The sequence below is a fragment of the Papaver somniferum genome, chromosome 9 (genome assembly GCF_003573695.1).
Source record: "Papaver somniferum cultivar HN1 chromosome 9, ASM357369v1, whole genome shotgun sequence".
Classification (NCBI taxonomy): domain Eukaryota; kingdom Viridiplantae; phylum Streptophyta; class Magnoliopsida; order Ranunculales; family Papaveraceae; genus Papaver; species Papaver somniferum.
This window is the reverse complement of record NC_039366.1, coordinates 60421598-60442997: the sequence shown is the minus strand read 5'-3', so window position 1 is coordinate 60442997 and position 21400 is coordinate 60421598.

Below are 21400 nucleotides of genomic sequence, written 5' to 3'. Positions count from 1 at the left end.
GGAGTTGTACATGTACCTATAAGACCAGTCCGGTACTGACCGTTACCGGGTTTTTACCTTCAATATTTGTTGCAAAACATAATCAATGACACTGAAAGTAGAAATTGAGCGATACCAACATCACACCACCCAAATTTTGTTTGAGGCATTAACACAAACAGGTTGTGTGCAGAAACTCGCTTCACATACAATTTATTGCATAAATTACAAATTAAACAAGTAAAAATAGAGAACATCAAACAATATGCAATAAAAATCACAAGGATTTTTGATTAACACAAATTAGAGAGTACCCAACTCAACATTCTAAACCCAGATCAATTCTTCCTTTCTTTTTGCTTGATTCACTTCAACACCAACTCCACCATTATCAGTCAACTCCCAGAAACATCAACCTTATTCTTGAATCAACCTAATAACCATCACGGAATCAATTCATCTCTTCAATCAACAGAACCCTTTCTTCAATTTCAGATTCTGATACAAACCCTAGTTCCCATTTCCAAAACCCTAAATCAATCTATACAACCCATGAATCAATTTATTACAAATCAAACATACAACTAACCAAAACCCTAAATAAATTTATAACTGAATTACCTAAAACTAAATGACTTACCTGTAGAAGAAGGAGAATAAATAAATAAAAGAAGAGGAAGAAAAAGATGATAAAGAAATCTAAGAAGTTAATGAACCATTTAGTAATACAGCCGGTATCGAAAGAGATGAAGGTGGTGGACTCGGTGATGGGAATATTGACGTTTGATTGCTAGTTTACTCGGTGGTATCCGTTTCTGTGGAGAAGATGAAGGTGGTGGTACAGGGAAAAAAGAAGAGAGCAGAAAAAGAGATGAAGCGAGTGAAAGAGGTAGTTAGCCTTAACCTAAAATCAACAGCCCAGATTAAAGTCTACAAATTTTATCAAGGGTGTAAATTGATCGGTTCTATGGGTACCGGGGTGGCCGAGAATCATAGCAGAACCCGTACCTGTCCCGGTATACACCGGTTCTCATATTCTATTCCCAGTCCCTGTCCCGGCTACTCCGGTTCCGGTTCGGTACGAGTCCGGTTTTTCCGGTTCCGGACCGGTACACCGGTTCCAGGCCGGGTCTTGTGAAGCTCTATCCATATCCCTTTTACAGAAGGGGCAAGCACCATCCAACTCGAATAGTGGAATTCCTAGCCTATATCGGAGCACTACACTGAATTTCCTGGCACCAATACATTGATTGAGACCCAAAATTGGGATTTCCATTAAAAAATCCCACGCATGCTTTGTCTGATTGCATTTCCATAGAGCAGAGTCTCGCTCTGTCAAAACAAAATTGGTGGGTATTGTAGATGGTGGATTTTCGACAAAGGGTAGAATTGTAAAACTATACTCCAGATTCGGCAACCGGATGAGTATTGAGACTCATGTCTCTCATTAAAGCATGAAATCTCATGTCATAAATCTCTGACTGAGAAGGCTCCTCTCAGAGTACGTGTATATGTGTAGTCTCTCGGCTGAGGCCACGACACATCTCATGAATACTGAGCAATTTCAGTAATTACTCCGGATCCGACAATCAGATGAGTATCGAGACTCATGTCTCTATGCATGAAAGCTCATGCCACCTATGATGGAGAAAGTATCTCAGAGAAGATGAAGATGTGCAGTCTCTCAGCTGAGGCCACGACACATCTCATACTGTACAGAATCGAAAGATTGGCGGCTCCTAGACAGCATGTCTGCTAGTATAGAGCGACAACATCTTCGGGATGTAACCAGATTTTCCCCGACTATGCAAGAGGAATATGACACTCCAGCAAGTTCATATTGCTCAACCCTCAGATAATTAATGCTCCTAGACAGGAAGCCCTTCTAGTATAGAGCTAGCAATTAATTATCTTAAATCGTCTGAATATCCAGCAATATTCTATGATCCATCGTCTGAATATCCAGCAATATTCTACGAGTCGTCAATTAATCGCCTGAATATTCAGCAATATTTTACGATTCCTCGTTATATTTCGTTACTTCAATCTGTGGTTCTTCCCAGCAGACTTCCACAGGTAAGTAATAAATATTCAACGGAACAGGCATCTGAGCGTCGAATAAGCCTTGACAAAAATGGTGCAAGTGTAATTAGCAGATAATGCACAAACCAGCATTTTGAATGCACGAACGAGCATTTCAAAAATACGAACGAACGAGGAACCTATGCAAAATAGGAAGGGAAAATAATAATAATAAAATATTAAACAAAAGCGCCAGGGGACTAGGCTCACCAGCCGGCCAGTCATACCGTGACTAGTCCCGCGCCAATTTTATATTTTACCATATTTTTACTATTTTCACGATCTCATGAAAATCCTCTCGTTCGAGCAAATTTCCTTTATTTCAAAGAAATTATCTAAATCACATGATTTTATCAAAAAATAATAAAATTAGGGAAAGGTGTCGCGGACCGAGCACCAGCCGGCCATGCCTTGGCCGTGGCCGGTCCCACACTTCACGTCTCCATTATTTTATTATTTCTCTCAAATTATGAAAATTCCTTGATTTTATGAATTTTCCCTAAAATCATGAAAATTACCTAATTTCATGTATTTTTATCTAAATCACATGATTTTATCAAAAAAATAATAAAATTAGGAAAAGGTGTCACGGGACCGAGCACCAGCCACGGCCATGCCTTGGCCGTGGCCGGTCCCACACCTCACGTCTCCATTATTTTATTATTTCTCTCAAATTATGAAAATTCCTTGATTTTATGAATTTTACCTAAAATCATGAAAATTACCTAATTTCATGTATTTTTATCTAAATCACATGATTTTATCAAAAAATAATAAAATTAGGGAAAGGTGTCGCGGGACCGAGCACCTGCCGGCCATGCCTTGGCCGTGGACGGTTCCACACCTCACGTCTCCATTATTTTATTATTTCTCTCAAATTATGAAAATTCCTTGATTTTATGAATTTTCCCTAAAATCATGAAAATTACCTAATTTCATGTATTTTTATCTAAATCACATGATTTTATCAAAAAATAATAAAATTAGGGAAAGGTGTCGCGGGACCGAGCACCAGCCGGCCATGCCTTGGCCGTGGCCGGTCCCACACCTCAGTCTCCATTATTTTATTATTTCTCTCAAATTATGAAAATTCCTTGATTTTATGAATTTTCCCAAAAATTACCTAATTTCATGTATTTTCTCTAAAATCATGGAAAATATTAAAAAATTAGGAAAACTTGTGGGACCGGGCTCTAGCCGGCCGGCCATCCCCTAGCCGGTCCCACACGTCTATTATTTTATTATTATTTGGTGTTTTGTTTCCTGATTTCATGTAAACTCCCTGATTTCAACAAAATATCTTGGTTTTCAACAAATCCCTTTGATTTTATGAAAATTATCTAAAATCATCAAAATTACATAAAATTGGGAAGAGTGCCTTGGGACCCGCGCCCATTGGCCGACCGACCATGCCACGGCCATTGCCGGTCCCACACCCTCATTCCCTATTTTTATATTTTAATTTGTGTCTCTCATCTCATGGAAGTTCCCTACTTTCGCCAAACTCTCCAGTTTCATGGAATTTCCCTTAAATCAGAGAAAAATACATAAAATCACATAAAACTGGGAAAAGCATGTGGGGCCGCGTGTCATTCGGCCGACCATGCCCTAGCTGAGGCCGGTCCCACACCTTGTAATTCCTTGTTTTATTTATAATTTTCATCATCTCGTGTATTTTTGCCGGTTTCAGCAAAACCATGGACTTTGCATATTTTCTCCAAATGTTGCTCAAACGTGCATCAGAAAATATCCAAATTCTCAGGACTGAAGCACGTACACTATGGTGACACGAGCACGTCCCCTTGACCGACCAAGGGTGACCCTGAGGCTTGCAAACAGCTGGTCCCGCATGTTTCAATGATTTTAACCTAATTTGCTCAGTTGCTCATATTAGGTTCGAACTCTTTCCAAACAATTGGATGTTCGCTCAAACGACCATCTACTGGTCCCACGACCATCAAAAGCCGGTCTCATGAGCTCTTGGTCGGCCACTCATATTTTCTACATCAAGTTTTATGATTTGTTGCTCACACGAGCATTATTTCAGTAAATGATTAAATAAACATTTAATCATTCTTTCACCAACTGGTCCTCAAGAGACTTTGGTATTTTTGTTCATTCGAGCATTTGGGCGTTATATGGTGAACCCGTCATCCCATGTAACCGGTCCCGTGTTGATTTGCAATAAATCATCATTTCGGTAAAATTAGGGTTTTGAATCCAGAGCTCTGCAGAAACGTGATTCTGTGCAAATTCGAACACTCTGATAATTTTATGTTTATTCCATGATTGATATTCATATTTATTTTGCTCGACTGAACAGTCAGTAACTTAAATTAACATTTTATTTGGTCCAGCTACCAACAATTCATCAAAAGAACAATATTTGTTCAAACTAGCAATATTTGCTCAAACTAGCAATATTCGCTCGAACCGGAAATATTTACTCAATTAGAAATATTCGCTCAGATTAGCAATATTTGCTCAAATCAAAGAATATTGGTTCAACTATCAATATTCAACAATTTAGCAACACAGTTTTGCTCGTCTTAGGTTATAATGATACCTCGTCTCAGCAGACACATTAAATTCATGAGTTTCGAAACATTTGCTAATCATGTTCAACTCAGCGCTACATGGACTCATCGTCCCATAAAGTCAGCAACTGAATCCACAATCACGAGATTTCAGTCGTGTCACATGAGGGGATATTAACTAGGGTTTTGGTCTGGCGGTCTACGACACGTGTGTTCACCCACAATGAGAATGTGAGCAAGTCGTGCAGTCAGTTGGAAGAGTCAGCAAAGTAGTGGGTGGAAAGTTAACCAAGTCTCCGCACGATGAGTAATTGGTTTTAACATGATTTCCCCATTTCCCATTCTCTGATTCCAGCAACTGTCACACTTCATGGGATCATGGTGTTTTCAACTACGACATTATAAAATATCTCTGAATCCTGATTGAAAAGACAGAGAAATTTTCGAACATTCGAACGACATTCTCCAAGACGAGCAATTTCTCATCAAAGTTCATACAAACAATCTTTCGTCTACACGAGCTCACATAAATTACTCTCAATTGAGAAAAATTCAATCATTCAGAGCATTTTCACGCTGAATTCATAACACACCTACAATCTCAGATCACCATTGATCTCGCGCATTTCTCAGCTTCCCTCCTACAGATTAACCCATCCTCTCTTGTGACCGAATTGACTCTGGAACGACCATTGTTCTTGGTTTAGGACGGGGTCTTACAGATTGATCTCTCTAACTTAAAGCACTCCCTTCTTACAGTGCATTTGTGTGAGGTTCAACATTTCACTCGGCTCAAGGAGTCTCCACACGGTCGACTCTTCAATTCCGTAAAAACCAGCAAATCGTTTTTCCCCACTCACAGGTATGCTCTTCTTTGCTGCATCAAAGTACATAACTGCCAAGGAATTCATGGAATCGATGGCAGAACTACTAATACAAATAGGAGAAACATCCCCACACAGGGAGTTGAAGGAGTCCATATCTCGCTGAAGGGAATGACTAATACGATTTATACCGGTGCTCCTCAAGATAGTGGACTGCAAATCTAAGTTCTGCAGACATGAAGCAAGATAACAATAATGTTTGGTATCTTGTAAAGTGTAAACACCCAACCCACCATGTTTGAACGGTAAATTAGATCGTCTCTGCTGAAGAGGCCCATAGCCAGGCCCGTCCCCTGTGATAATATGCCTAAGGAACTGAAACAACCTCGCGTCAAACAAATCTTGAGCTTCTACTAGAAAATCAGGTTTGGTAGTTCGCAACGTAAAGTAAAGCCTCGAAACACCCGTGCAATTTCTAAACAAGAGCATTTCGCACTGAGGGTCTTTTAAACAAGAGCATCAATAAGATACATAGTTTTTTGCACATGAATTACCAACATCTCCTTGTTAAATTGAGCATCAAGACTGACCGGTCCTCCCAGAAGTTTCACACCTTTAGACGGCCTGCAAATATCAGGGGGGAAAACACCAGCTACTGCAGATCTAGGATCAAGAGAGGGCCAAAACAACTCAGTTTTTGCTATGTTCAAATGCAGACCCCTTGAAGTCCCTTCATCCTGTATAATTTTCAAAGCCTTTGCAACCATCAAGGTATCGCCATTCAAGGTACCATCATCAAGATACCAGGCTTGCATATCAAGCTCACAATGTGACACAATACTCTTAACCAAAGGATGGAGCGTAAGCGCAAATAACAGTGGACTCAAAGGGTCACCCTGTTGCACTCCCTGGGAAGAGGAAAGAACATGATCCATATAGTACAGACGAGCAGGAGAGGCATAACAAAATTCTACCCAACAAGAAATTGACGGGCACATCTTACGTACCTCAGATAGCATAACCGTGCGATCAATAAGGTTAAAAACATTCGAAAAATCTACGAGCAACATGGACATATTATCCGAGAAGGCGGACCCTACGCCCATGGAATTTAGTAGGGAGCCCCCTTTTGGGCCCCACCATATTAAGATACGTGAGAGAGGTGTTATAGGGCCTATGACCCATGGATGTGTGGTCCACTTGAATACTAAGATTTTCCCTTCCCTGTATAAATAGAATACTATACCTATGTAATGGTGCTGCCTCTTTGGTTAATAGAAAGTTATTCTCTCTCTTCCTTTTATTTTCCTAATTATCACTCCAATACCTTATCAACGCACGAAGCTCAACCGCTGAGATTTTTTTTTCTTTCCTCTGTCGAAGAAATCTCTCTGGGATTTGGGTACTTCTGTTTTATTTTTTTATTTTGGCTTTCAATTAATCAGAAAGATGAGCAAGACGGAATCAACCCGTCAAGAATTTAGACTGTTGGACTCAGATGGACTTGAGTATCACCTTTGGATGGATGATCTGGAGATCGCTTTTGTAGCAAAAGAATGCACCCACACCATCAAACCCTCTACAAACAAAGATGCTGCCCCAACAACTGAAAAATAAAAGGCTGAAGCCCTCCGATATTTAAAGAAACATATTGGCCCTAATCTCCTTTGGGGATACCAACACTTAAAGTGTCATAAAGAACTGTGGGATGAACTAGCAAGCCGTTTTTGGAACATCGAGGATTACCTTCTCCCACAGTTGAATGAACAATGGCATGACATCTGGTTTCTTGATTATGTGAAGGTAGGTGATTTCTAGAAAGACATGATTAAGCTACAAGCACGCCTAAACTTCTATGGGATAAAACTCACAGATAAGGATATGATTCAAAATACATTGTCTACTTTCCCTTTGTCATCTGTTATTCTATCCAACCAATACCACATAAAGGTTGATAATAAGAGAATAACAACTTTTAGCAAGTTGATCAACTTATTACGGGTGGCCGAAAAGCACAATGAAGTTCTAGCAAACAAAAATGCTAGAGCCGTCGGGAAAAAAATATTCCCGAGACTAACTATGACAAGGATAACAAAGGAAAACACTCCAAAGAAAAGAGGTTAAAAATTTTGATTCATATTCTCATGCTCCATACTCAAGTGGGGATAATAACCCACGTAGAAGAGGACAAAAGGGTCATCGTGGAAGGGGCCATGGGCGTGGAGGCCATTCCAATACCTGGTCTAGAAATGTTACTTATGGACCTAGTGGTAGGGACAACACTATTGAAAAAACACATAAGAACCCCACACCTAAGAAGGTCGAGAATGGCAATGCACCTTGTTACAGGTGTGGAATCTCCGGACATTGGTACCAGCAATCCAAGGCTAGTGCCAAAGTAGCAGCCAGCTACAAAAAGTACCGGGAATCTATAGATCAAGAAGCTCACTGTGTGGAAGAACATGATCATGCCCCAGATATCAACTTGACCATTTTAGACTTCCAGGCAAAAAGAACCATGTCCTAATGGAAACATCTGATTTTGATTGATTACTGTTTTGTTTCAGTTATCCTCTGATCCTAAAACATTTTTTTATTTTCTTGGTTTTATGGTTTAGCACACTTTGGTTTAAATATTTCTTTTGATGACTTAAACTATGTTAAGTAGTCTTAAATTATTGTTTTTTATTGATGGATCAGTGGTTTTTAATTTTTATGGGTACTTATTATGCTTTGGATTTAATTTTTACTGTGATAATCTATTGCACGATTGAATTATGTGACCGAATTCTCTAAAGTACCATTTACTTATAGGAATATCATCCTCAGAAGAGATTGAGTGCCTAGCTGATAGTGGCACCACACACACTATTTTAAGAAATATGAAATTATTTGTTGACTTAGTTCCTTATAAATCCTTTATGACTACGATGATTGGATCATTACAAGTGATCATTGGGCGAGGTAATGCTCAATTCTTGTTGCCAAATGGCACTACGCACCAAGAGCTAACCGTACCTTGTTGAGCTTCAAAGATATCCGTGCAAATGGTTATCATTTGGAAACTCACTGTGAAAATGGAATTGAATATAAAAATATTATCTCTAATACATGTGGAAGAAAACGCATTTTAGAGAAGTTAATGAGCACTCTGGTGGTTTGTACACTACTACTATTCGGGTTATCGAATCACATGTTGTTACCAACGATGAACTGTTGAACAGTGACTTATACAAGCTTTGGCACGACCGCTTGGGAACCCAGGTCGTGATATGATGATCCGTGTTTTAAAGTACTCACACGAACATCCTTTGTTTCGAGTGAAAAGTAAAATAGGACAAAAGACAGTTACAATACAAAGTAACAACGTCTGCCAACCACTGCCATCTAAAGCAACTGATGTGCAACCTTTCTCTCATTCTACTTCGTTGACTTTGTCAAAAGCACACCACTCATTTTGTAAAGCTTGTTATTTAGCAAAGACAGGAGCGAGACCATCCTATGCTAAAGATACAAAGCAAAACATTCCATTTTTACAAAGAATACAAGGTGATATTTGTGGACCTATACATCCAGAATGCGGACCATTCAGGTATTTTATGGTTCTGGTAAATGCTTCGACCTGTTGGTCACACGTCGCATTATTGCCCATAAGAAATGTTGCCTTCGCAAAGATCTTAGCACAAGTTATTCGTTTGAGGGCTCACCACCCCGATTACCCAATCAAGTCTACCAGACTTGATAATGCTGGAGAATTTACATCTAAAGGATTTGATGATTTCTGTATGTCAATCGGAATTGACGTAGAGCACCCCGTACCCCATGTACACACTCAAAATGGTCTCGCAGAAGCTATCATCAAAAGGTTACAGATGATAGATAGGGCATTGGTTATGTGTTCCAACCTTCCTATTACTGCTTTGGGTACGCATGCATGCAGAATTACTTATTCGCTTTAGACCCACTATTATCGAACCATTTTCTGCGTACCGGTTAGTAACTGGATATGAGCCTGATATTTCACATTTACGCATTTTTGGTTGTGCTGTAATCGTGACTATGACCCCCCCACAGCGTACTAAGATGGGTCCCCAAATACGATTAAGTAATTATATTGGATATGAATCCCCAACAATTATCCGCTAATTGGAACCTTTAAACATGCGATCTCTTTACCGCTAGATTGCGGACTGTCACTTTGATGACAACCTTGCCGTCGTTAGGGGGAGGTATGGAAAAGGATTTCCTAAGGGAACGACAGGAATTGTCGTGATGTGTCCCCACTTTGTCTCATCTTGATCCCCGCACCTCACAATGTGAAAGCGAAGTGAAAAGAATTATTGATCTTCAGAATGTGGCAAATTCAATGCCTGGTGCATTTACTGATATCGCTAAAGTGACGAGATCACACATACCAGCTGCAAACGTGCCTTCAAGGTTAGAAATCCCTAATACGGGAAAAAGGCACCCTATATAGAGGTGTCAAACCTACACTAGGTGGAAGTGTAGTTGAGGCCGTGACCCCCCAAAGGAAAGAGGGAAGACCACCTGGTTCGATAGATACTCACCTAAGGAAGAAAAGAGTGAGTAAGGCACAACCCGATCCATTTATCATCAATACAGATAATCCCTCTCATGAAATTGTCTATGATTATAGTTATGTCCATGAATCAATACTGGAAGACGCTCCGATGTTTGAAATGATTAAAGAGAACAAAGAAATCTCTATGGATTACGAGAGTGCATACATGTTGATGGAAAGATCCTCCACACATATTCATGATATATTTTCATACACTGTTGCTCAAGAGATCATTGAGCACGATGACATCGAACCATGCTCTATTGCTGAATGTCAAAGAAGAGCGGACTGGCCTAAATGGGAAGTTGTAATCCAGGAAGAATTAAATTCACTGGCAAAGAGACGGGTATTTGGTGCAGTAGTGCTAACCCCACTAGGTGTAAAGCCCGTACGACATAAATGGGTATTTGTCAGAAAGTGTAATGAGAAGAATGAAGTCTTGAGGTATAAGGCTCGCCTTGTGGCGCAAGGTTTCTTACAATGCCCTGGAATTGATTATGAGGAAACATACTCTCCCGTAATGGACGTCATAACGTTTCACTACTTAGTTAGCTTGGTAGTTTCAGAAGGACTTGAAATGCAGCTTATGGATGTGGTTACAGCATATCTCTATGGGGATCTTGATTCAGAGATATACATGAAAGTTTCTGATGGGCTTCCATTGCCCGAATCAAGTAACTCTAAACCACGAAGTGCATTTTCAATTAAGTTGAAACGCTCACTTACGTATTAAAGCAATCCGGGCGGATGTGGTATACCCGTCTAAGTGATTATTTGATTGGGAAGGGATATACAAATAATGAGTTATGCCCCTGCGTATTTATAAAAAAAACGAGTTCCAGATTTGAAATTATAGCTGTTTATGTTGATGATATGAACATAATAGGTACTCTTGATAAAATAAGAGAAACTGCAAGTTATCTGAAATCTAAATTTGAGATGAAAGATCTTGGGAAAACTCGGTTTTGTCTAGGAATTGAACTAAAACACCGAGCCCGTGGAATATTAATCCACCAGACTGCATATGTCCATAAGATACTCAGGCAATTCAGTATGGACAAGGTGCATCCTGCTAGCACTCCCATGATTGGTTGAAGTTTAGATGTACAAAAGGATCCATTTCGTCCCAAGGAAGATGGCGAAGAGGTATTGGGAGATGAAATTCCCCACCTAAGTGCAATAGGCGCATTATTGTACTTAGCGCAATGTACTCGACCTGATATAGCATTCTCAGTGAACTTTTTAATTAGATACAACTCAACACCTACGCAACGTCATTGGAATGGTATAAATAATGTTTTAAGATACCTGAAAGGACCCATTGACATGGGGTTATTATATCCCTATGAAGAAGTAAGAAGGACGGCTAGTGGAAATGCAACTCCCTACACTGAAACCCCAAACAATGTTTTGGTTGGTTTTTCTGATGCTGGGTACTTCTAAAGGTCGATTACAAATTGGTTATGTGTTCACCATTGGAAACACAACGATATCTTGGAGATCGACCAAGCGGACTCTTGTGGATAAGGTCTATCATTACACGAACCACTCTGAGATCATTGCCTCACACGAGGCGGTTCGTGAGTGTGTATGGTTAAGGTATATCATACACACATTCGAAGGACATGTGATATGAGTTCTACCACTGATGAGCCAACTTGCATTTATGAGGATAATGCAGCTTGCATCGAACAAATGAAGCAAGGGTACATTAAGGGTGATAATACGAAACATATATCACCAAAGTTCTTTTACAATCAACAACAACAGTCTCTTCTGAAAATTCAAGTCAGTCAAGTAAAATCTGATGAGAATCTGACAGACCTATTTACTAAGTCATTGCCTAAATCGACTTTTGAAAAGCACATCAAAAGTATCAGACTAAGAAAATTGTCCGAACTCCCTTGATTGCAATCAGGGGGATATGGCGACATCAGGGGGAGTATCTAATAATATGGTGTCGACATCAGGGGGGGGGGGTGTCTGCTGAACTCTTTTTTTTCTTCATCGAGTTTATTTTGTCCCAATGGATTTTGTTACTCGGTAAGGTTTTTAATGAGGCAACAACAACACCAGGATTATGACTCCCCGGTTGAGATTATCTTTTTCCCACGGGGTTTTTATATTTTAGGATTTTCTGAAGAGAAGTGGCCAGCGTTATGAAGCAACTTTACTATGATTCAACACATTGTACTCTTTTTTCTTCGTCAAGGTTTTATCCCATTGTGTTTTTCTTGCCAAGATTTTAATGAGGCAACACATTTGAAGTTCCGCTTTTGAACCGCACAAGGAAGAGTCCCATAGATGTGTGGTCCACTAGAATACTAGGATTTTCCCTTTCCTATATAAATAGAATACTTATACCTATGTAATGGTGTTGCCTCTTTGATTAATAGAAAATTATTATCACTCTTCCTTTTACTTTTCCTAATTATCACTCCCACAGGAGGCAATTTTTGCCTTGTTTTTTTTTTTTTTTTTGACGGTATGTAAGGAATTTCTGAAAAAACATTACGAATTACTCAAGCGGTCAAGCCCACCCCAGCTTCGGTCGGTTCCGCTACTGCTACAACTACAAGTAGTCAAAATCCACCAGTGGTAGGTCCGTACATAGCTGTGTTGCTGTTGGATGCCTAAACAAAGTTGATGGCTATTGGTAGGAAACTGAGATGCTGTTTTTCTTTTTCCGCATCAAGCTCCACTTTCAAACATACAAAATTAATTGTAACCGAGCATTAGAAACATGTGAACGGAAATGACTCGCCAATAAATTGGTAAAGTGGTTCCTGGCTTGAACCACAAATCCATTACTTGTATTTTTGCAAGTAACAGCAGTTCACCAGATTGACGAAAACAATATCGAGTCATTTAACGGTCACATAACTCAGTAAGCACTAAAAGATATAAAATCCATAGATTCATAATTAGGTTACAAACAGTGCTGGTAAGAAAGAAAACCAAAAAGAAAAGAAGGCCAACAAAGGCCTAATTGGATAAGAATGGCAAAAGGATTGCAAGTCCCACCACCACTCACGGCCAATCAGCCAACTACTACAGATATGATCCTAAATCATTATCCTTAACTACTAACTAGCAATGGTTTTATGAAAAAGTAGGGTACAAATTACTAGTTTTAGATTTACTTTTAGTTTAATTAATTGCCAAAGGATCCAAATTGCCCTGTAAACATAACGAGATCGAAAAGCCGCCCGATCTTACTCAGAGAGAAATCTGATCACCATCCCCCCTCGTAGTAATTCTCTCCATCTTCATCATGAAACAGTAAACAGAAACGCAAACGAAAGATGGAAGAAATCAAACAACTTCGAACTGCGTGATCACCGCTGCCTTCAACCAAGCTAGAATTTGATGCAGCCAGCCGGTCAGAAAGTTCTACCATAACCGATTACGTACGTACTCCCCCCAGCCACCACCACTACCAACCCGATGAAATATACATATATATATATTCGATCGAGCAGGCACAAGCGGTGGTGGTATTACTGGCTCATCATCATCATTAATGACAAACACCGACGCTTGTTGTTCCCAGCCAGTTCTTCCATGATCGGTGATCCCTAGCTAGTAAGTTCTTTATTAGATAGAAAGGGGTGTGAGTAAATGAGAACGAGATGAGCTGTATTTATAAGGGATACTAATCACATGAAAAAGTTATAAAAGCGAGTTGTGATAACTTTATAGCTAGGTTTAGAAGGCATGTACGATCGCATCTTCCGTGGGATATGCGGAGACCACGATCATTGCTGACAAGGGAATCTCCACGTCCCTGTCCCTTTTGCTTCCCACATATTCCCCCACATATACCTTGACAGTAATGTCTGTCTCTAATCTCTGTCGTATAGCAGAAAATGTACCAGGTTTGCAACGAACAACTGCAACTAAGAAAAGTGAAATTAAAATTACTCGTATAAATCCGTGAACAGTCATAATGTTGCAATTGAGCCCTTTGGCAATCGAGATGAAAAGTTTTTATCCCCTAGGTTGGAATTTGGAAATGTTGGTTGTGACAATTATACGGGAACACACTGAGTTCGGTCGGCTGCCAACGGAAATCACAGAAAGCATCATCAGTATAAACCAAATAGATGCTAGCTGGTTAGTACTCTTCCTACACTTTATTTAACTTCTTTTAGAAATCCTCTCTGTATTTTGTTTCTTTAAATTGCCAAAAAGTTTCTCAATGTTTTTATAAGTGGTTTACATTGAACTTTAGTCCTTTTTCGATTTTGTAGAATCATGTGCGTTAATATTAGTGGTTTTATGAACTTTGAACTTTAGGAAAAGCTGATATCATCAAATTAAGCAGCAGGGAAAAGATTGCTTAGTTCGGTCACTCTTATTGAAAAATCCAAAGCCGACCTATTTTGAGTTAAAATTCTTTTAAGAAAAACCTAAGTTCAGCATACAGAGTATTTTCATTGATTGATCGTCTCATGACTCATTCCATACACAGGAATAGTTGGAAGAAGATGCTAGGTATATTAGCTGATGCCGAAATTAAACCATGGGCAGTGGTTTAATCCAAAGAACCCTGATTTTGGAAATACCTAAATCTTCCTAGGCATACAAAGCATTAGTCCTAATATGGGTGACCTCATAAGGGATACTCTATGGGGTAGTTCAATTACCTATATGCCCTTAAATCCTTTAAATTACTAATCTATCCCTAACCCTAATACAAAAACCTATAATCAATAAACCTAAAATCAGTTTCATAACCTCTTCTTCCTCCTCCTCCACAGCAGCCGAACCCTTCTTCTTCTTCCTTTTTTTTTTTTCATCGTATCATCGTGGAAATTTAATCGTCGATTCGTGAAAATTTAGTCGACGATTAAACTCATCTATATAATGGGTCGTCGTAAGCCAGTATCTCGTTCTCATCGATCGATTGAACAACCTATTGGCTAAGAAGAAGATTTAGAGAGTGAAGAACAAACTCAAAATCAACCACAAAATCAACCGGAAGAAGAGATTGAAGAAGAACAAACTCCGGAAATGAGAATAAGAAGGTTAGTTCTACAAACCCATCTCTTATTTGATGTTTTTGATTGGTTTGGTCGATTTAATTCGTCAAAATCATGTTTCTGCGGCGGTGACAGTGTATAGTTCGGCGCAAAACAAATCTTGGATGTGCGCCGAGCTGTTCTTGAAACTGAACCCTGAAAGTGCATATGAACGGCTCGGCGTAAATCTGAAATCCGTTTTGAGCCGAACTTAATGACACAAATACTTATATTTAGGATCGGATTATTCGATGGTGTTAGTTTTGTGCCGAATATGTTTTTTGAATTTCAGAAATTTTGCATGTGCGTAGGATCGGCTTGTATGGTAGTGTTAGTTTTGTGCCGAATAAATGTTGTTTGAATTTCAGAATTTTTGCATGTGCTTAGGATCGGCTTGTATGGTTGTATTAGTTTTGCGCCGATTAATATTGTTTGAAATTCATGAATTCTTCATGTGTAAGATCGGCTTATTTGTATGACACCAATTTGCGCCGAATAAATGTTTCAATTCATAAGTCTAGATTCGGCTTATTCGATAGTATTAGGGTTGCGCCGAATATCATTGTTAAAATTCCATAAATTTTACAAATGTATAAGATCGGCTTATTTATATGATATCATGTTGCGCCGAATACATGTTTGAGTTCATAATCATAGGTTCGGCTTATTCGACAGTATCGGTTGTGAGCCGAATATATAGGATCGTCTTATAATTGTTTTGTGGTATGAGCCGATCCACTCTCTGTGTAAGCTAATAAAAATTTCAAGACATGATTCGGCTCATATGTGTTATTTCGGGTAAGCCGGGCCTTCTTATTTGTTGACAAGTTTTTGGCTTTTCAAATCCATATTTCATATAGTTTGTATCCCTTTGTTGTTCAAAGCATACTTCTAACTTTCATACTTGTGTCATGCCTAATGCAGCTAATAAGAGGAAGAAGATGGAGGTAACACCTTCTACTTCTAAAACTCCCGATCCTCGAGGAGGAGGTAAGAAAAGATTGGGAGCGGGAGGTAGAGGAGGCATTTTAGAAGAAGAAGCTGAACAAGGAAGAATTGGAAGACAAGAAGAAGTTGATGATAATCAAGAAGAACATGAAGAAGTTCATCAAGAAACACAACCCCAAGGAAAACCCAAGACAGACAAGAAATGTAAGAAGGTGGCAGAACCCGAAAAAGAGAAGGACGATGATGATCGACGGATCACTGGTTTACACATTCCTTATGAAGATGACGTAATTACACCTCGATCAGATGGTTTGCCTCATGGTCTTCCGGAAGATGGAGGAAATGTGTTGATTGGTTATGCCGGTTCTTGGGCGAAGAAAATTTATGAGACTCCTGATCACAACCGTGCAATCTGAGTATTGAGACACCAGAGGGAAGAGGAATGGAGTCTTGATGAAGAGGTTCCTAAGGTGATTTCTTATGTACAACGCAGTGCTTTATGGCCTATCATCAATTATGGACATAAGGAATATGATAGTGTGTCGGCCTCTGCCTTTACCGAGCGCTTTTTTCCAGAAACTTACACATTTCAATTACCTTTTGGAGAGATGACAATCACTCCTGATGAGGCTAGTAAGATTATAAGCCTTAAAGCAAGGGGTGTAAGTGTGGATGCTGGTTTTTATGACATGAGTTGGGATGAGCTATACAATTTGTACCAGGAAAGTCTTGGTTGGGGTTCACACAAAACTGAGTTGGAGTTTTGTCGATCAGTTAAAGATGTCGATACCGTTTGCATACCAGGTGGCAGAAATAAGAAGAATAAGAAGATCAAGTTGACTAACTTGAAAAAGGAGTTTGAGAACACAAAGGAAAGAGTAACACAAGGTTTGTTGATAATGGATCCCGTCAAAGTGAAGCAAACCGGAACTTCCTACTTGCTTTATACTCTTGGTAGAGGCATCTTTCCCGACACTACCGGAAACAAGGTAAATGCTAATTATCTCCAATTGGTAAAGAATCTTGAAACTTGTAACAAGTTTGCTTGGGGAACGGCTACGCTCGCTTACTTGCTGGACCAACTTGCCACCGCGTCTAGGTTGACAAGTACAAACATCGGAGGGAACTTCACTTTGCTCCAGGTAACTTTTGGGAGTTCAGAGTATGGTTCGGCTTATAACCATAAAATATTTTAAGCCAAACTTTTTACTTACTTGGTTCGGCTTATAATACTTGATCCATATAAGCCGAACAGTTCTTTGAGTTTGCAAACTTTATTCTTACTTTGATGTTTCCAAGTAAAACTTGTTTCTATCAATTCAATTCCTTTGATTTTTTTAATGTGGTTCTTTGGATGTAGGTGTGGATATATGACCATTTCCCAATTTTGAACTTGGCCAAAGTATTTGAGAAAGATGTCGATTATGTTGATACAGAGCCAACTGCAGCACGGTACGCGTACGAGGACTCCAAGAAAAGGAACAAAAAGAAGTCGGTGGCAAGTTTGAGAAAGACGTTAGACCGTCTTGGTGTTGACGATGTCACTTTTCAACCATATGAGAAGGAAGATGAAGAAGATGAAGTTGTTGAAGATGAGGATATTCCGGTAGGTATGTATCATGGGCCATTGTGGTATCCCGGTGGTTATGTTATATACGATCCTAGGCGAGTACTCCGTCAATTAGGATGCGTCCAAAAGGTTCCTTTGTTTGACGAGAAATTCAGGTTGTTGCCAAAGAGTGGTAAGGGAACTAAAAGAACCACTTCATCTTGGGAACCAAAGTATGATCCTGATCCCACCGTTGAGTTTTGGAATAATTTCGACAATGACACATTAGATGCGTCCAAGTTAACACCTTTACTTGATGATCCATGTGAAGAGGATCCGGGCTATATGGATTGGTATAACCAAATTTCTCATCCCTTCATTATCAATAATAAAAGGAAAAAGATAGCTGATAAGGGGAAGGCGAAGCCAATCAAGATCACCAACAAGTCTACTTCCGAAGATGTAGTCAAGGCTTTCAAGATTATGGTAAGAATGACTTCATTTTATATTATTTTCATATATTAGTTATTGTGAAAATGTCTTCAACCTCACGGTTATAAGTTGTTGACAAATGAAAAAATAGGCTGCTGCGGGTAGGGAGATGTTGAAAAAAATGAAGGCCAAACTTGGTTGCAAAACACCAATGACCGTGGAAGAACAAAAATACCTCATCAACAAGTGGGATGCAATCATCAACAAATTACAAGGACTCGAGGAACCCGAAAAAAGGCCTACCACTAAGAGGTCTCGACAAGTTGGTGAAGGTACAAGCCAAGGTGGTGCTACCGGCCAACCCGGTAATGATGCGTCGGAAGATGAAGACCAAGGTGGAAGAAGAGGTGGTCGTGAAACTAAGAAGAGGGGTCGTGGTTAAATTACCTTTTATGTTTCCAAGTTCCTTTTAATTTTTTTCCTAAGTTTTAAGTACACTTTTATGGTGTTGCAAAAACCTTTGCTTTTAGGTGCTGAACTTTGTTTTTAATGGTGCTGGGATTGGGTTATGGACACCTTCAATTTCATGTTTTAATGAATAGCTTAATATTTAATTAGCTACTTACTACCTGCAATTTATAAAGTTCGGCTTATCCTGAAATTTGAGTTGTGCGCTGAATTTATAAAGTTCGGCTTATCCTGTAATGTTAGTTACGCGCCGAATCATTTGTCCTTCAGGTTCGGCTTTCTCTATAATTTGAGTTATAAGCCGAGCCTTAAAAATCATTATTGGTGTAATCCAGTATATAGATCGGCTTAAATCTCACCAATATGGTGAGCCGAACCTGTAAAAATTTTCAAATTTAAAAAAAAAATAGTTGTTACTTATATAGGTTCGGCTTATGTTCTAACATTTTTATAAGCCGAAATTTTACTTTTTTCACGAAAATCTAGGAACAACACTTTTTTTTTGAAAGATATAGCCGTTGTAAAACTATATTTTATATATACCTACACGTTTTTTCATATTCTTAACCACATATGCTCAAAAAATGGCACCCCAACTCCTAAGTTTACTCTAGAAGAAGATTTATCTCTTTGCACTAATTATGTAGCATACTATCCAAAGAAGGGTTAAGAACGACGAGTAAATGATCTGATGAGTATGTACTACTTAGTTAGAATTCATGAAGCCTTCAACACGGAAATAGGTAATCCTCACAACCGGGATAGTGCGTCCTTGTTTTGCCGAATTGAAAGTATTAAGAAAAAAGTCACAGACTTCATAGCTTTAGTTCGGATTGTGAGTCGATATTGACTCAAAGATAAAACAAACTCTGAGATTGAAGTTCGATCTCTAGAGGAATGGCGACGATGGAAGGGAAAGAATTTCAAATACAAAGATCACTACCACATTCTTAGAAGGTTTCTGATTACCCGTTTAGGATATTAGAAATTAATTGCAAGCCTACTATGTAGCAGGGATGTAATCCACAATTTCTATGAATTTGAAAAGTCTATTTGGAATGATATAATAATTCTTGTGTTCATGAATCATGAAAGGTTCGGCTTTCTTTAAAAATATACTACAAGCCGAACCTAGCAAAGTAATTTTGGGCTTGCAGTGAAATAATATTATTAGCCGAACCTGTCAAAAAAACTCTGGTATTTTTTTGTTGTCAGGTTCGGCTTGCAGTGAAATATTATTATAAGCCGACCCTGACAAAAAAACTCTGATTTTTTTTTTTGTCAGGTTCGGCTTATAATACTCGTTATGTGATAATCCGAACCTTCTCCTGTGTTCATGGTTCCAGTTTGCAGAAAACGACACGTTCCATAACTAAAAAGTAAATCATTCAAGTATTTCGTTTTGATGGGTAGATGTAACTGCAATTCTAGTCAAAATATCATCCTCATCATACAGGAAAATCAAAAGACACAAAATAAATGGATAAATCCATGAAACATTTTTTATGGAGATCCTAAACGAATCTCATCCTCTTCACTGACCTCTTTCTCATCCTCTTCACTGACCTCTTTCTCATCATCTTCACTGACCTCTTGCTTATCATCTTCATCCTCATCACCTGAAAACATAATTACTTGTCCACTTGGAGGCTGCACATGCAAAGATTTCCAAAGATCCATTTTCGTCGCATAATTTGCACACCAATCCATCGCAATATTATTTTCAAATCTAGGCCAAAAGGCTGCACTCATCAAGGGTGGTAATGGGAAACCGGTTCTAAGTTTGAGGCCGATAAAATAAAAATTTTGAACAAATCCAAGAACAAGTCTTCTATCCTTTACACCATCATTGCAAGTTTTTGTTGGAGGCGCGTAAGTAAATCTACTACTCGTCCATGCGAAACAATGTACGACGCAATTGAATGTCTCCGCTATTAAAAACCCACAAATGGGCATTGCCATCCAATGTTCTTCGGTAATGATAAAATCCCCATGCAAACGACGTTCGAACGCAACGTACTCCGCTTCCACCCCTGCATCTTTTCTTGGACCTGTTCTCATCATTGTCTTATAGAATTCTTTGTTTTTGCGTAGGGTTTGTAACAATCGTTGCCGAATATAGTTCACTTCATTTTCAGGGGGAACCAGATTATTCCCTTCCATAAAAGGACCAGGTTGTTCCGCCGTGACGTAATAAACACAATTTCCATCACCTTGCACATCATCCATTGCTATAATATGCTCATGAATTATTGGCGATAGATCTTCCAAGTAGTTATCGTATATAAAATTGATAGGCTTCATATACTTACCGGACTTATCTCTTTTGGGTCCTCTCATCCTACCAATTTCATGTATGGTCCTTTTCTCCTTTATCTTAGTTTATGAAGGATACATCTTAGCCTTCCCCTTGACATCCTATTTACTATCTTTTGCTTCTGACGGACAATCATTATCATTCACCTTTTTGTTACTTGTTTCCGCTTTTTGAATACTCGGACGACCTCGTTTTTTTGGAACTTTGACGTCTTCCTCCTTCATCAACTTCTCAATTTCTTTCTTTTCCTTTTCAAACCTTGCATCATGGTGGTCAACGCCGGATGGATCCCTTTTATTAGCCAATAGTTCCTTGTTGGCTTGTCTAGTTTGAAAATTATTCATTTTCTTACTCTTCCTACCTTTCGGGTCACTCTTCTCCGGTTCCAAAATATTTTCTTGGGTGAAAGGATACATGACCGACATCATGTTGTCCCATAGGAATTTTTTTTGAGGTCGGGACATATTCCTATACATCTCCGCCAATTTTTTCCCATTCGTCGTGTCCCATATCTCTAGATCATCCTCGTCGTCTTCGGTTGGGAGAGGATCGAAGCTTAATTGTTTCCAAAAATGTTCAATATCCTCAAATGGTATGATAATATCCTTGTACCGAAGTAGGTCGTGGCGGCATGGAAGTCCCATAGATGTCTTCATTG